This window comes from Trachurus japonicus, chromosome 10 (genome assembly GCF_045865225.1).
Source record: "Trachurus japonicus isolate A0001 chromosome 10, Traja_1.0".
Taxonomy (NCBI): Eukaryota; Metazoa; Chordata; class Actinopteri; order Carangiformes; family Carangidae; genus Trachurus; species Trachurus japonicus.
In genome coordinates this window covers 37300406-37318669 of record NC_140916.1, presented here as the reverse complement: position 1 = coordinate 37318669, position 18264 = coordinate 37300406, and positions in this window count along the sequence as shown.

The following is an 18264-nucleotide window of genomic DNA, read 5'->3' as shown; positions in this document are numbered from 1 at the left end:
GAAGTGATGGAGAGGGCAAAGGCAGCAAATGTGAAGTTTAACAAGGACAAAATACAGTACAAGGTTGACACTGTGAAATATATGGGACACATAATCACCTCAGCAGGACAGAGGGCTGATGATGCAAAGATCAAGGCTATCGTCGACATGCCGCCCCCAGATGATAAACAAAGCCTCCAACGCCTGTTGGGAATGACCAAGTTCTTGGCACAGTATGTACCAAATGAGGCCTCACTGACTGCACCACTCAGACAGTTGCTTAAGAAAGATGCGGCGTGGCATTGGTGCCCACACCACAGTGCAGCACTAGAGACCTTAAAAACTGCTCTCACACAGGCACCAGTGTTGAGGTATTACGACCACAAAAAGCCACTAACACTACAAGCAGACGCATCGAAGGATGGATTAGGAGCGTGTCTGCTACAAGATGGACAGCCTCTCTGCTATGCCTCGCGAGCACTCACGGAAACAGAAAAGAGGTATGCTCAAATAGAGAAAGAGCTGCTCGCCATAGTCTTCGCAGCCAAAAGATTTCATCAGTACGTCTTTGGCAGACCAGTGACTGTGCAGTCAGATCATAAGCCTCTAGAGGCCATAGTCAGAAAGCCATTGAACAAAGCTCCTGCACGACTACAAGGCATGTTGTTGCAACTGCAAAGGTATGATCTGAACATTACCTACACCCCAGGCAAACACATGTATATTGCAGACGCACTGTCACGAGCTACAGTGAGCAGAGATGGTGACAATGTGGATGAGAACCCCTGTGAGGAGAAAGTCGTATACGCCGTGGAGGCCACCGATGCATTGAGTGAGGAGACACTCAAGCAGCTGAAAACTGCCACCGCTGCAGACAGTGTACTACAAGCTGTGTGTGAGAAGCATCTGAACGGCTGGCCCGCGAGGAGACACAGCTTGGACAAGAGCCTTCACAGCTACTGGCCATTGCGACACGACATCAGCATCCAGAACGACGTCATCATGGTGGGAGATAAAATCATCATACCACAGAGCCTCAGAAAAGTGATGTTGGAGAAGCTTCATCTAGCTCATCAGGGTGTCCAGCGCACAAAGGCCAAAGCAAGAAAGGTCCTCTACTGGCCCGGCATGACACGCGACATAGAGATAACAGTGGAGAAATGTATGCAGTGTCAGCAGTTTCAGCCACTACAGCAGAAAGAGCCACTCATCACACATGAAGTTCCTGAGCTCCCGTGGATGAAGGTTGGAGCTGACATTTTCCAACTCGAAGGTCAGTCCTATCTGTTATTAGTGGATTATCTGACAAAATATCCAGAAGTGCTGAACTTGCCTGATTTAACAGCTCGAACAGTAATCCAGAAAATGAAGTCTGTTTTTGCCAGGCACGGGATTCCCAGAGAGCTGGTGAGTGACCACGTTCCTTTTGCCAGCTATGAGATGAGGTCGTTTGCAGCCTCATGGGAGTTCAAGCTCACACACTCCAGCCCTGGATATCCGCGGTCCAATGGACTTGCGGAGAGGACCATAAAGACTGTAAAACACGCACTGAAGAAAGCAATGCAGACTGGCACAGACCCACATCTCGTCCTGCTGTCACTGAGGAACACGCCAGTGACAGGGTTGAACATGACACCTGCACAGATGTTGATGGGGAGAGCCCTGCGCAGTACGCTTCCATACTCCAGTGCTTTGCTAAAGCAGTCCACCCCACGGCACATACACAGCAGGATACAGGACTTGCAGTCTCGCCAGCGTCTATACCACGACCAAAACGCCAAGCCACTGCCTGCATTGGATCCAGGTACCACCGTACACATGCAGACACGGCGTGGCTGGGAGCCAGCCATAGTGACAGGCCGGAGACATGAGCCTCGCTCATACAACGTGCTGACTCCAGCAGGAAAGGCTTTGAGGAGGAACAGGCGACATCTCAGGAGGATACATCCAAGTCTGTTCAGAGACACTGGCTTGGATGAAGATCCAGAAGGCACACACTCACAGACACATGGGTCTACTGACCTGCCGCCGCAAGATCCACCACCACTGGTCGTGCCGCCTTTGGATGTGAGCAGTTCACCTGCATACTGCACCAGAAGTGGCAGAGTAGTGAGACGTCCCGTCAGGTTCAGAGACTAGTTCGTGGTCTTGTGACCGAGTGTTCATGGTTATTTAAAAAAAAAAAAAAAAAAAAAAAAACAGGAGAAAGAAATGAAAGGGACGACACAGACAAGATTTGATTAAATGTTTTATTGACATGTTTATAAAAGAATTCTTCTAATGAAAACAAGTGGTTCCTTTAAGAGTTAACCTAAGAGATATGTTTTCTGATATGTTTACATAGAAGATGGAAAGTGATTTGTTAATACTGAGTAAGTGCTAAACAGAAATATGTGTTACCAGATTTTGGATATTTGATATTGAGCACATTACAGTTTGATGTTAATGAAGTTGATGCCACTAGGTGCATGAAGATATCTCATTCTTGGAAAAGGGGGATGTGGTGTATCTGATCGATCACTCTGAGCTCGACTGTTTATGACTCTGACTCCAGGTGCTCGGGGATCGATGGCTCTGTATGTTGTTGTTGAATTGAGCGGCTACTAAAGTAAGCAGGAGTAACAGCCTCGCCTCCGAGTGTATCATTTACTAGAGAGACCCACAGTTCACACTTTAATAAGACACATACAATAACAAGATCACAACACAGTGTTACCTTTTTTTTTAGAACCCCGGTTTTCAGAACGAGTCCTTTCACACCGACCGCGAATGTTTCGCAGCGAAAATGCGACATAATTTTTTTTCGTCGTGAGGTCGATTTTTCTGAGCTTTCGCCCGGCGAATAAACGCATCAACCAATCACGTGGCGTGAAAAGGAGGTAGGCTACGTCACACCCACCACGTCAGAACGGTCAGAACACAGACAGCTGTCTCCCATAACAGACGGTGGCCGCCACAGTCTCAGGCCCGCCACAGTCTCTCACAGGAATTTTTTTTTCTTTTTTAGCGTTTCACCGTCTTTGCTCTCATCTCTGCCAGTCAGCCCCTTCACTAGTGATGTGCGGATCGATACTGAAATATCGATACTTCCGATACCAGGTCTGTGTGCTCAAAAATCGATTCTCAAATGAAAATATCGATACTTTTGTTACTTCATACTTGTGGTAATGTATATCATTAACAGGAACATGGTGGAAAGTAACTAAACTATTGAGACCTTGTCTAAATGACATGCGGTTTTTATACACATGAACACACATAAGGCCCACAGGGCAAAACATCAAAAACGAAGGGCTCTGGTGCCTTGACATTTTTTCTAATATTTAATATTTAATGTATATATTTTTGTATTCTTGTACACTGGAGGGTATTTTGTAGCCCTTCGTTTTTGATGTTTTGCCCTGTGGGCCTTATGTGTGTTCATGTGTATTTTCTGTGAGGAGGTCTAATGACTGAGGGTCATACACCTGGTTCAATTAGCCTCTAGGGTATTTATCTCCCACCTCAGGCACCTGTGTGTTTACATTGAAAAAGACTTCGGTCGAAACGTCTGTCCTGCCTGCCTGTCCTACAATAAAAAGTTAAAAGGAGCTGATTGGAGGGTGCTGGTTTTCTCTTCTCTTCTTGTTTGCCTTGGCCGTGCACCTCCACATGAGAGTTTTTTTCTCCTTTTTTGAGATTCAGGGTGAGTGCTCACTACCTCCGTTCTGTATTATAAAACGGTTACCAATAATGACAATATGAAAGAGGAATACGCAATCAATTTCATGTAGTTTTATTCAAGGAGTGATAGCCTACGCTGTGATAAGGCTTTAGAATAGTAGCCGTGGCCGTGGTATATGCTCAATATACCATGGCTAACAACCAATCAGATCGCCGGATTTCACCTTTCTGTTTTATAAATCGTCCTATTTGGGCCTGTAAATTCTCTCCTCCATTTAAGTAAAATAAACTTCAAAAACTCAAAACACGACGCTGAAAAAAAGATGGATCTAAAAGTAGAGTTGTCTTTAATTCACTTCAGAACAAAGCAAAAGAAAAACAACCCGAGTCACATACATACAGTAGGCAAAAGATAAGAAAAATAACGTTCAGAACTTCGTGTACAGAGGTGCACTGCCGAGAGAGCGACAGAGCGCCGAGCGACTGATTTCATATCATCCGTGTGTGGCTTATATGCTGGTGTGTGTGTGTGTGTGTGTGGTTTTAGGTACTTTCCCATCCCATGGCCTTATCTCTGCTACATCCTTGATTTCAGCTAGAATCCTTTCCCTATCAAGCCGTTCTGCCAGTGTATTCCAGGAGGCTGCCCATAGACTTTCATGTGATTCTGCGAGCCCTTTCTCAGCCCTTGCCTTTAGCTATTCCATGGATTTGCACTAGCATAACAACTTTCAGCAAAACAACGGGTGTTACAAGGGGTCATACATAGTTCACTCTTGTCTCATGACTTTCCACTTTTACCTTGTACTGCAAACCCTGTTGAAATGTACATTTTCATCCATTAAGTGGTGTTAAAGGGCATGTTGCGATGTTTGTAGGCAGATAATGGCAATCAGTGATGATAAAGCCACGATGGAGTGATACAACATAAGAACACGAGAAATAAGTATATTTTAACTATTTAAATCAATATTTAAAACATTTTTTTTTTAAATCCCCCCAAAAAAATCGATTTTTGAAAAAAGAAATCGATTTAAAAATCGTCAAAAAAGATATCGCGATATTTATGTGAATCGATTTTTTCTCCCACCCCTTCCAATCGCATTATCTGGGTGTCTTAATCGGAGTTCTCACCTCTGATTTCAGTCGGACTAAGGTGTTTACATGCACTTCAGTTGTCCAGTTATAGTCGGATTCAGGCAATAATTCGGTTTTTTCAAGTAAGTAAGTATGTAAACGTACTGACTGTTTCTTGCACCGCGGATGAGAGCGAGATGACTGGTTTATGCCCTGTCTGATCCCCCAGCAGGGGGTCAGACTCGGCTCATTTTAGTCAATGGGAAAGGAGCCAAATGCCGATTGTTAGCGGGTCGACCCGCGTTTAAAAAACCTGCGTCGACCCGCTAATTTTACTGGGAAAACGGCTTAACTCTCTTTTTTTGTCTCCTCCTATCTGTCGTGTTGCTGATTCCACCGGACCTAATGTCTATGACTTTTGTACGGTGGCCGTGAGGGGCCAGGACGCTGCAAACTCCACAACACAACACTTTAAGGAAAAACGCGCTGCAAATGTCACAACACAACGGAAGTGTTTCCAAGGGACACTTGAAAGTGATGCACAGCCACTGTGGTATCAAACAGTCTGTTAAAAGAACACTTACCGGGGCGGTGCATGGCGCAGTGGGTAGAGCGGCCTATGCCTCCCCCTCTCCTGTCTAACTATAGGCCACTGTGTACTATCAAATAAAGGCAAAAAGCCAAAAAAATATACTTAAAAAAAAAAAGAACACTTACCTCTTTGAAAAAAACTGGTCCTCTATGGTCCTAATACAGATTGGTTTGAACATTCATTGATTCAGACCAGCAACAGGATGTGGGTCCGTCTCTGATTATGCTCCCCCTGGAAAACACTTCCGCGTTTTTCTTAATGTGTTGTGACATTAGCAGCGCGTTTTTCCTTAAAGTTTTTCCTTAAACCGTAACAAAGTCTTTACTTTATTTGTTTATTTGGATGGGACAGTGCACACGACTAAGGCGGGTGAGGAAACCAGCAGAGAAGTGCTGGAATTGCAGATTCAGTAAATGATGCAATTTATAAATCGATAAAAGTCGTATTTAGATCAACATTACATCTGAAATTAATAATTTCACTCATAAGCCGTGTAATAAGCGGGTTAATGTAGAGTTAGTCTGCTGTTATGGAGAGATAAAGAGACTCAGACTCAGTCTCAGACTTTCTTTATTTGTCATTACACAAAAAACACAAAAAGGATTAATGGCAACAAAATGTCGTTGCTATGGGCTTCCAGACAACACAGAAATAAATAAACAATATTAAATAGATCTATAAAAAATGCAAAGATATAAATTAACATGATCTTGCAAAAGAGCTGAATAATAATAATAATAAAATAATAATATCGGTGTAAGAAATAAAAGTGTAGCCTATTAAAAACATTGAAGCATCAGGGAGGAGATTATTGCACACATCAATAAAAAAATATTGCACTGAAATGGGTGGGGGGGTTATTTTGCATTGTTTGTTTGTACACAGGGTTTGTCTAGCAAATTGTTTTTTTTTTATTGCAACTTTTTTTGCCCATTCTTTCAAAAAATCACTCTAAGTGCTGTCAATAAACATCTTAGTACTATCACACAATCTGACTGCTTTTTTTCTACTACCACCTGTAGTTGTGTGATGGCAAGTTAAAGTGTGTGAACTGAGCAGAATAAACAGATACAAGAGAGCAGGTAAAAGAATAAATTAGCATGCAATCTAGATTGTTCCATTTATCATGTAATTCATAATCAAGTTAAAGGGATAGTTCACCCAAAATTGCAATTTCACTCATTATCTACTCACCCTCATGTGGACTAAGGGCTGAAGCTCCTCTTCCTGGTTCGTCAAATTTGGACGAACCAGGGTCTGTCCTGAGGAGCTTTGAGAAGCTTCCGCTACAAACAAGCTTGAAATATAGACTTATTTAATTTTTTTCGGGACAATTTCGCATTTCGGGGCTTCAATACAAGACGGACATTACATACGAGCAGCATGGAGGTATTTGGATGTTTTTTGGTGTGTCTTTTTGTTACGAAGACAGTTGGTATCCATTTGCAACCGTCATATGGACATGCACTGCTACGCCGAGACCCCCTGTAACTCAGAGAAGCCACTGAGGACTCTGAAACTTCTCCCAGCCCTTAGTCCACATGAGGGGGAGGAGATAATGAGTGAAATTTCAATTTTGGGTGAACTATCCCTTTAATTAAGTATTTTGAGTGTCACTAGTCTCTCTGCACTAATCCCACTTTCACAGAAGATCCTTTCTACCCACTTCAACGAGTGTGAGTTCACAATGTAATTTCTACATTGTGTTTATTGTTTTCTCTTTACCTGTATCCAACCAACGTTTCAGTGTCTGCTTTTTGAAAAATGTCCAATCCCTTGTGAAAACACTCCTTCAGTCATGAGAATGAACTGTTTTGGTGCTTGAAATAGGATATGAATACAGTAATAGATACGTGTAGAAAACAAGTCTAAAATGACATTTTGTCAGATTGTTTTTTGAGCACAAATGTTGTCATTCTGCCGTTCTATTTTCACCAAATGTCTCAAATGTGAGATAAAAGAAGCTGAATATTGACTTCACATTACATATAAAGCTCATAGCTGCACGTGCAGACCTCAGGATGTTTAAATGACTTGATGAACCCCGGTACCTTTCTGATCATGTGGCCCCCCACCTAACGGCTGTGGCCCTAAACAACCACAGAGAGGGTTGATGCCAGGGGCCGGCCCTGCCCAGACATATTGCACGCACACCACGCTCCTGCCACACTCCTGCCATCAAAGTGAAATATCCAAGTAAGTCAGATGATTAATAACATTAACTAACATGACCTGCACGAAAAAGGGCGAAAGTGAGTCAGGGAGTTCAGATCTGACTGCACTGATCAATTCTGTTTTGCTAAAAGTGACAGTCTCTCTCTCTCTCTGTGTGTGTGTGTGTGTGTGTGTGTGTGTGTGTGTGTGTGTGTGTGTCTGACTCACACAGTGTCGCTTGGCTCTTCTTGAGGTGAATGGTTGTAGAGATGCTGCTGATAGCTGTTAATGTGGAAAGCTGTTTGGACATTTTGCAGATGGGTTTCAAATCAGCCCTAATGTGATTGATGATATGCAGAGATATGTCAGTTACATATATATATATATATATATATATTATGTACGCTAGCTACTGTGCAAAAGTTTATGGCACTTCAGATTGTTGTTATAATACTATGTTGTTGTTCTGACACTGTACTGTTTTTATGTTTTGGGACTCCGGATGGAAACTAGCACTAGCTGCTACAATCCGGCCCATTTACATGTTTTTATATGTCCATTAATGTTCATTGTCCCACCCAAATAAACCAATAAAAAAAAAAAAAAATACAATTATAATAAAATAAATGTTTCGATTCTTATTCATTATCTGATCGCTCCCACATTTATTCTGCAGCCTGTGTCAAAAATAAAAATTTGAATCCATTGTTTTGCCAGTGGAACTGTTTTCCACCGGCAGGTTGAGTCAAGTTGAACGTTTACTGTGCTGATGTGTGATGTTGTGTTACACATTTGGGACTTCTTTCATGTTGCTGATTGTTGTATTTCTTTATTTAGGGCTGCATTCAACAGAATTGCCCATTGGGATAAATAAAGTTTGTTCAAGAATAACAAGAATACGACTGAATCCTGCAACAGATGGGACAGAGGTTTTGTATGTCTAGATTTTACCGTGGAAGTTGCTTTTTTCAGAGCGCAGACATGACTGTGATAACACTCCACAACACTGTGGGCTACTCTCTGTTTGACTGGTGATCGAGGAGATGAATATCATCATGTATTTGTTTCTTCTTTAATGAAGAAAGAAAACAGTTCATCAGAAGGTTCTATACACAGTAAATTACATATATACGTATATATATCATTTACAGAGTATATAATTTACTCTGTATATAATTTACCCTGTAGAACCTTCTGATGAACTGATTTCTGTCTTCATTAAAGGATCATTTCCGTTTTTTATAATCAATGCAGTCTCTAAATAACACATTATCCGCCGCAAAACTCGTTCATTTCACCAATATTTAGTTCTGATAGGCTAGTGCTATTCCCCTCTGAGTCCGGGGTTAGCTGTTATCAACATCCGGGGTCTGTAGGTTGACCTACTGGCCTCTGACCTGGATGATGTCATCTCCAACCGCTGCCCGGCGCAGCTTGTTGTTACGGCTAATGCTACGGTTGGTTTCTGCGTGTTTCTGACTTGTCAGAACAAAATGAGCAGCTGGATGAAGTTCAGCTTCCACAGGCTTCCTCTCCTCAACCTGGACTCACTAAAGTAGAGTTGTGACGTTAACGAACAAACCGATTCTACTGAACGGCTCGTTAACATGAACGATGGGAACTGTCTCGCAGCTGGGAACTGTTCTTTTTTTTTTTACATCTCTGTGTGTTCATAACCATAGATATATATACGTAGATGCCGCCTCTGACGCTGCTGCCCATTGGAACGGATTGTCGCCGCCGCCGCCATCTTGAGCAGGAGGTGTCTAACTTTTACTTACTGTAGTCTACAGAGGCAGAGGTCTATCACTGAATTTTCAACCGATTTTCAAGCCGTTTGTTTTAATATAAATACTACAATTCAGGTACATAACTCACGTTAGCAGTTAGGGTTCATGTAAGTGCCATGAAACTGATTTAATATGGCCTAGCACAATTATATAGGTAAGTTAGCCTACAGTGGTTTACACTCACTCGCCGGCCTCATCACCATGGCAACCACAAACTCACAGCTGGGGGAAACAGCTGATAAGCCCATAGCCTATACATACAGGCAACAAAATAACAAACTATTAATATATGAACTAGCGGTATATGCACTAAATGTAACACATATCCACCCTATGATACGTTACGTTAGTTTCATTTATGTCAGATAACTTACCTACATCAAATTCAACAAGTTCATAACAGTTATATAATATAAAACAACTTATTACTGGAGAAAAGTTATTCCATGTCTCTTCGTTTTGGCGTTTCTTTCATGGGAACATCCGTACGCGGCAAAAAAGTTTGGCATTTTGCCAGATTCACAGCTGTCAGACCCTCTGACTGTTGACTGCTCGTCAGGAGGAACTCCTCCTCAAGATGGCGGCCGTGAGACATTCCTGACAAGCCCGAATGCGGCATCTACGTATATATATCTATAGTTCATAACAGCCAATTGAAGCTGCTCCACTGGCCACGTAAGTGGCGTGCACCCGCGCGGGCGTTGTTGTTTTGCACAGCGCTATGCAACCCTCCAACAGATAAAAACTACAACTGTCACGTCCTGGTCGCGTCACGTCCGTGCCTGTTCCCAGTGTAGGGGAGAGTGGGGTAAGTTGAGCCACTTTTTGTATTCAGGATCACTACATCAAGACAATTATAGTTTTGTTGCTAACTAACACATCTGCATATATTTCAGGATGTTTTACATCCCTAAATGAACAGAATGGGTGTAAATATAACTGTTTTTAAAATATAGCATGTTCAAAAAAAGTGGTCTTGTGTTATAATTTTAGGTGAACTATCCCTTTAAGGCTTGATTTTCTCACACACATCTTTAATGTGAACGACTCTTGCCCAACACTTATCTCAAATCCACTGCTGTGAAAATGTCAGAACAGAGAGATTATCATTAGTCAGTCTTTCCTGTTAGCAGTAGTCACAACAACAGTGCATGCTATGTTTTCATACAGTAGAAACTTCATCATGTGCTACAGACTTGACTGTAGTTGCACACTATAATTTATGATATAATATTTAGGAACAAACATAAAAGTCAGCAACTGAAGCTCTGTAAGAGGAAATGAAATTTATTCATATCACACAGAAACAGGAACAACATAGGACGAATCTCCTTGTTGTTTACAACCACTTCCGGTAGAAAACCAGCATTCGAACAATAGTGACGGACGAGAGTTTCACTATATTTATCTAATTTTTCATGTCACTATATCACCGTTTAGACTAATCTGATGTTTGTAAAGTCTATAAAACCAATGATTGGACAAACATTACTATTTACGTGTGCACATTTTTGTAATTAGTCATGGTTATCATAGATTAGCCGGGCTAACGGTTAGCTACCTGTTTAACTTTAATAACTCAGTGACTCAATAAACGCTCCATGAAAAAATATTTTCTCCAGCGGATATCTGAGTTACAACATGACTGAGCAGTGGAGTAGTTTCATGTCGTGTCCCACAACGGGAACGGGGTTTTAACAGCTGACGTCCTGCTGTTAGCTTAGCTACCGCCGTCAGCTTAGCTACCGTTAGCTTAGCTACCGTTAGCTGTCCCTGTCAGCTGAGCCACTGATGCTTTCTAGACACCGTGATTCCCCCAAACTGAATAAATACAACACATAGCAACACAAAACACACAACCAGAAATAGTGATGTTTCTTCAATCATTTCAGATTTGTCTAAACGGTGATAGGGCGTGAAAAATGTGATAGCCTATATACAGGGTTCCTACAGCTTAAGCCAAGTTAAATTTAAGACTTTTTAAGACTTTTCTAAAGCCACTTGAAATGAAATTTAAGACCGACTTCACAATAAACACAAATGCAGAAAAAAGAAAAAAAAAACACCACATCAATTACATAGGGTTATAGGGACAATTTGACCCACTTTCCTATGTGATCCAAGGTAAAGTGACTGCTACATGAACATTGGATTGTGTCTCTTTCCAGCTGTCCTTTCTAAATAAATGCATAAAAAGTCTGAAAAAACAAAACAAACCACTGACTCGGGAGCTGGAGGCGGTGAGAAACTTAGCATTGACGGCCGCCACTAACTTCTCTATGTCGGAATTTACCAATTATTTTGAGATTTGAGACTAATTACAACCATAAAATACCACTTACCATGTGTTAACATTTTTAAGACCTTTGAAAAATTGATTTAAGACATTTTAATGCCAATTAAGGCCTTGTTTTTAGATTAATGAATCCAATACCTTTTAAGACTTTTTAAGGACCCGTAAGAACCCTGTATATAGCTAAACTCTCGTTCGTTACTATTGATCTCATTCAAATTACGTGTTGGTTTTCTACCCGGAAGTAAAATGTAAACAACAATAAGGCGATTCGGTCTATAGAACATGTGTTTGTCTTTCCCTCCTTCCTTCCTCTCCTCTCTACTCCTCCAGGAATTCACTCCTCAGACTTCCCTCGCTGTCGGAGAAGTTGATCAGCTCCTCCACCTCATCATCATCACCATCCTTCTCCTCGTCTTCCTCCTCGGCCTCGGGTGATGTCTGCGCCTCCCCTTCTCCTCCTCCCTTCCCCCCCAGCTCCAGGTAGCCCTTAGCTGTCTGGTTGACTGCAACACCGCTCTTTTTTCCTTCCTTTCCTCCTCCTCCACCGTCACATTCAGCTTTCATTTTGACAGGCTGGACCATCAGGATGCCTTCACCCAGAACGGGGGTCCCTCCAGGGCTGAGCCTGTCCCCCGTGGCCCGGCTGGCTCGCTCTGCACTCAGGGTGTGAGCGCTGGGGTCCAGGACGACTGTGGTGGTCCTACTTGTGCAAAGACCCATGATGATCAGTAATTCAGTGTCTGATTATTAATTGATGCGAATCAAAAATCCTCTTTTTATTCTCTGAGGATACAATGAAGAACATGAATCCTAAAGATTCCTTTCACTTCACAGTCCTGGGCTGGCCTTCCTTCCTTCCTTCTTCTGTTGAAAATCCCCTTAGAAGCCTCGGACTTCGACAAGTGTCAAAGGTAGGCTAAGTCAGGCAGAAAAGGAGAAGAGAAGGAACATACGTCTCCAAAAACCCTCTTGAAGATGGTTTGAGTGTTTCTTGATCTTACATAGGAGATCATGAATCATCCTGTAAATCATTTCAGAGTTTCAGGTCTGAGGCCGGAGGAAGAGGTTTTCTTCTCTGAGTTTGTTCCTCTAGCTGCTGGAGATGAGCAGACTGAGTCCAGAGAGCGGCTCTCCTCTTCTCCTTGTCTGGAACTAGAAAGAAAGAAAGAAAGCAAAACGGTCCACAGAGTAGGCTACAGAGCGCCGGTCCTGATCCTCCTCGGAGCATCTGGAAAGAAAAGAGTGTGAAGGTGAAGGATTACTATCACAGGGGCGCGGTATCAGTAGAGCCCATGTGAACGGATGATGCTCCACAGTCAGAGTGAGTCGGTCGGTGCCGAGGCCTGACGATGATCACATGTCTTGTTTTCTGTCCCGGCCTCTTGTCCACAGACGGTTTTAGCAGGCTGCATTGTCCCCTCGGTCTCAGCTGCTCCTCTGAGGGTCCTCGACTTTAACCTGCACAGAGTCAGAGAGCAGCAGCCTGTTAGTGGCAGCTCAGGATGTTGGTGGCCCCCTAAACAAGGTTTTTGTTTGTGGCCCTGCACTCTAAGCACAAACACCAAATCACTGGTTAAAACTGAATACAGACGTGTTTATCCCTCTGAGGTTTGAGGCCATTTTCTAGACTTTTACATATTTTCTTAAATGCATGTTTTTAAGATACTTGCAGATGTAACAATACTCAAGTGTTTTATGTCTAAATATTAGAACCTCCGCTGTAAGCACACTGAGGCCAGTTTGTCCTAGAACACTGTAGAAAGAAATAATTTAGGACAAATGCTGGAAATTTGAGGTCTGCTTGAAATAGGATATGAATACAGTAATAGATAAGTGTAGAAAACAAGTCTAAAATGACATTTTGTCAGATTGTTTTTTGAGCACAAATGTTGTCATTCTGCCGTTCTATTTTCACCAAATGTCTCAAATGTGAGATAAAAGAAGCTGAATATTGACTTCACATTACATATAAAGCTCATAGCTGCACGTGCAGACCTCAGGATGTTTAAATGACTTGATGAACCCCGGTACCTTTCTGATCATGTGGCCCCCCACCTAACGGCTGTGGCCCTGAACAACCACATAGAGGGTTTATACCAGGGGCCGGGCCTGCACACAGTGAGGCGCAACACAAGTTATAACGGCTAACTACGTTGGATTAGATTATTATTACGTTTGTTAGATTAATCGGAACAAGATCATATTCTGAATAAGACATTTTTCACCTCAGTCGGATTAAATTCAGAGCAGGGTTATTATAGTGAACTAAAACTAAGACTAAACTCAAACTACAACTGGCAGTGGAAAAAAAAAAAATCAAAAAACGAGAATTAAATAAAAACTACAATGAACAATGTAAAACTAAACTAAATGTCAGATAACGTCACCTTAGTTGTAGTAAACTATAATAACCTTGATAAAGTAGACTATAATTATATGAAGACATGCAGAGTGTCCTGATGTCCGTTGCTTTATGTATAGGCTACACCTTTAATCACAATAGATATTCTCCTGGAATTTTCACAGCATGTTTCTGTGTAGTCAGACTTTACAATCTCACTCATATACTGTATGACTTCAGTATACTGTAAGTTTCTTTCTCTGTCCTCATTTAAAAAAAGCTTTTCTCTTTAATTTTACAAAGGTCTTAAGATTTTACTGAGCAAATTTGGAGTGTCCAGGATGGATTTGTTAAAGTTCAAGATCTGGAAAAATGAGCCACTAAATTCACACTGGCAGACTTCTGGTTGGGTTTAAGATACGGCTCCAAGAAGGGTTTTTGTAGGTTTTAAATTATCTCATCAACATAGAGCAGCGGTTACTCCATCTATTCTAGGAGCAACCTTAAAGCAGAAGTAAGCAATCCGGTGGTTTTGGCTAACTTCTTGTCAGCCGATGGAGTTAGCAGTCCCCGCCCTCGTCCCTACCCAGGACCGGCCCCTGGTATAAACCCTCTATGTGGTTGTTTAGGGCCACAGCCGTTAGGTGGGGGGCCACATGATCAGAAAGGTACCGGGGTTCATCAAGTCATTTAAACATCCTGAGGTCTGCACGTGCAGCTATGAGCTTTATATGTAATGTGAAGTCAATATTCAGCTTCTTTTATCTCACATTTGAGACATTTGGTGAAAATAGAACGGCAGAATGACAACATTTGTGCTCAAAAAGCAATCTAACAAAATGTCATTTTAGACTTGTTTTCTACACTTATCTATTACTGTATTCATATCCTATTTCAAGCACCAAAACAGTTCATTCTCATGACTGAAGGAGTGTTTTCACAAGGGATTTGAATTTGAGACCTCAAATTTCCAGCATTTGGCCTAAATTATTTCTTTCTACAGTCTGCACACACAGAGAGGACTGCCCCTTTATGCCCTTCTCTCTCCTCATTGGATAAAGGTTGTAGGATACAAGGAAAGTTTTCTCCTGGGCTCAGAGCAGAGCAGAGTGACTGACAGACCCGTGTTTCAGACCAAACACTCTATAGAAGTGATTGCTGTCGAAGATACAACTATTTAAGACTTATATTAACACAAACATTCAGCTTACTTCTGCTTTAAGTCATTTCGCCACATCTGTGACTAAGGCCCATAACAGTTATTTAAGCCATGGTCTCCAACTTGTGTTGTGAACCCTTCTTCAAAAATGCCAAAAGACATATGGGGGTATGACAGGCCCAATTCACACACTGTAAAAGAGTCATTAGTGTAAACATGTGTGCAAAGTTTCCTGAGATTGTGCACATCCTAAAGGCCTAAAATCTGTGTTTGTGAAAAGAAACTCACAGCAGGAGACCTAAAAAATAATCCACAACTATATGAATGAATACAATGGTTGGGATGAGTTCAGGTTTCATCAACACTCCAGGACCTCCATGCCAACATGGACCTACTTTTGGGGACACCATAATAATTTTCGACCCATATAGGTTAACAAACATGCATACATACAAACATTGAGTCAATTACAGTAACTGGACTATTATAATTGGTGCTATTTGGCAGTGGTGGACAGTAACGGAGTAAATTTACTTGAGTATTAGATTTCTTTGGTACTTATTACTCTTACTTGAATACATTTCCAAGACAAATATTCAAGTTCATTTCTAGGAAGGCTGAAAAGTACTCGTTACTTTCAGGTCTGCTCTTTTTTTTCCCTCTTTTTTCTAAAATCCTATTGGACACAAGCTGTGTTTGTCAAAGCAGGAAACCTATCACAGTGCAGCTCTCCACTGGGACCCATGTAAAGAGTTAAAAGGTTCTTAAATTCATTTAGAAAAAATTATAGTAATTCATTGATGTGAAAAATAAGAAATGTACTCTTACTCTTACTTTTACTTAAAGTAAATTTAAAAGCATGTCCTTTTGGATACTTGAGTACCTTTAAAAGCAAGTACTTTTTTACTCTTACTGGAGTAACATGTCGACTGAGCTACTTTTACTTATAACGGAGTAAATTTTGACCAGTAGTATTTGTACTCTTATTCAAGTACTGGGCTCGAGTAGTACTCTGTCCATCTCTGCTGTTTTATAATTGGTTTGTCTTTGTGTATTTTCTGATGTCCTGATGTTTATCGTTTCGACTTAATTCCTCAGTTACAATAATGACTAATAACTGACTAATAAATCATTTCAATATTGTGTCCTTTTAAATCTATTAATCAATTAATCATAATCATTTTCAATGAGTTGAAACAAAGGTGGTGAAGGCAGTCAGTCTGGTTCAGTGCTTCTCTCATGAATCACAGTTGTTGTGTCTCCTTGGTTGCGTGATAACAACATGGATCGTTTCATATTGTTGGAGGAGTGTGACTTTGTCCCGGGGGGTTGAGTAAGCATTGGAATCCCATAACCTATTGAAACTCCAGCTTCAAACGACTGTCAGTCAATGTGAAAACGGAGAGATCTCTCAGCTCTGAGTGTGTGTGACTAATCTAAAAGGTGCAGAGGATTCATGTGGCCTGCAACAATACGATGGCGATGGAGATAGAGAGGCTGCTTCTTATCTCTGCTGTGACAGAGAGAACTGGTCTGAGGCTGCAGCTCGCCGTTTTTCATCTGACTGAGTGTTTATGAAAAGGGAAAATTCCTCTGAACTTCTACAGTTCAGTCAGTCGGTCTCTGTTTGAGAGCGGCGGCTTGTTGGGAGGGAGAGAACTGGTTCAGGTGTGAAAAAAAAAAGAAAAAGACCCAAAAAAACTGTGAAATCTGCGGGAGGGGGGGTGTTGTTGATCAGGTGTTCCAAGTACACAGCTCTGATTTCAGCCGTGCAACTTGTTCCATGTTCACACTCGTTCACGTTTTTCCTCAATGTTATCTCACGGGGCTGAAGCTGCCTGCGATGAGTGTCGTGTTGGAGCTTATCTCACCGCCGGGTCGGGTTATGAGCGTAATGGGGCAACCACAGCAACCTCTCTGCTTTACTTGCAGTAAATCGCGTAGATGATGTGGAATCTGAGGATTCCCCTTTTCAGTACTTCAGTAATCCAGCTGGGGGAGTCCCAGTGAGGGAGATCACACCGAGACCAACCACTGACCGACTGCAGCTTCGTTTGTTAGAAGGAATACTGTCTGGTCTGAACACACTAGAGGTTCTGCACTGAATCATTCATTTGAAAAAGACCACTAGTCCAGTCATTTTATGAAAAAAAGGTTGAACAAATTGCAACAGAAGCAAACTCAACTGATTTTGTATCCTCAACAAGTCCTGAGTGAGGGAAAAAAAAAGCCCAGAAGAATCCCACTAGGGGAAAGTTTAGAAAAAGACCCAAATATATCCCATTCATACGCCTATTCATTATTTTTCTCATGTGAATAGGGTAACATTTGTAACCTTTAGATATCTCCATGAAAATTACTGAGTTGATTATTTACATTTAGACAAACAAAAAATGTATTACAAGTTTTTTGAAATTCTTTGTTAACATGAGCAAATTTGCATATATTTGCATAAATCCCACCGTTTTGACGACACATAAAGGTGCTGTGGTGGGACCAGCATGAAAATTAGAATGAGTTGACTCCATCGGTCAACCGACAAGAAATCACTTTAAATTTCAAGATGACTGCAATTTTTCAAGGTAGCCACATCCTTAGTAGAGCAGGTATGACATCACGTATGGCTAATTTGCATACATACAACACCTGATCTAAACGTTGGGTAGAGCAGGTGAAAATGTCTTGTTCAGTCTTGTTAACATATTACAGTTAAAAAGCATAATATTAAGGTCTGAATGGAACCCATTTAGGCTATCAGGTGTTGTATGTATGCAAATTAGCCATACGTAATTGGATTATGCACTGTTTGCTCATTATTTGAGAGGGAACTTCAGAGACTGCTTGCTGAAAAACTGTCCCTGAAGGCAACACGCATCAGCTGGTCACCTGCATGACTTTGTGCTGAGGGAGGGGCCAGAGAACCAAGAGGAATCCACTAAGACAACCACATTAATACATTTAAATGTTTCAGACCTGATGTTACTGCTTTATTCAGACTGATGTTTCATGGACATTTAAAAAAAGACCTCTCAGAGATTTATATAAAACAACCAGACATACTGTATATACAGCTGATATTGACTTTTTACACATTATTGATTCACAGATAATTATACTTGGAATGTTTGATGAATCCTGTGGGATGGGGGTCAGGTTCACTGTTCACTCATTAGTGGTTAATAACTTACTTGGCTCAGTCCAAAGTTCAATAAA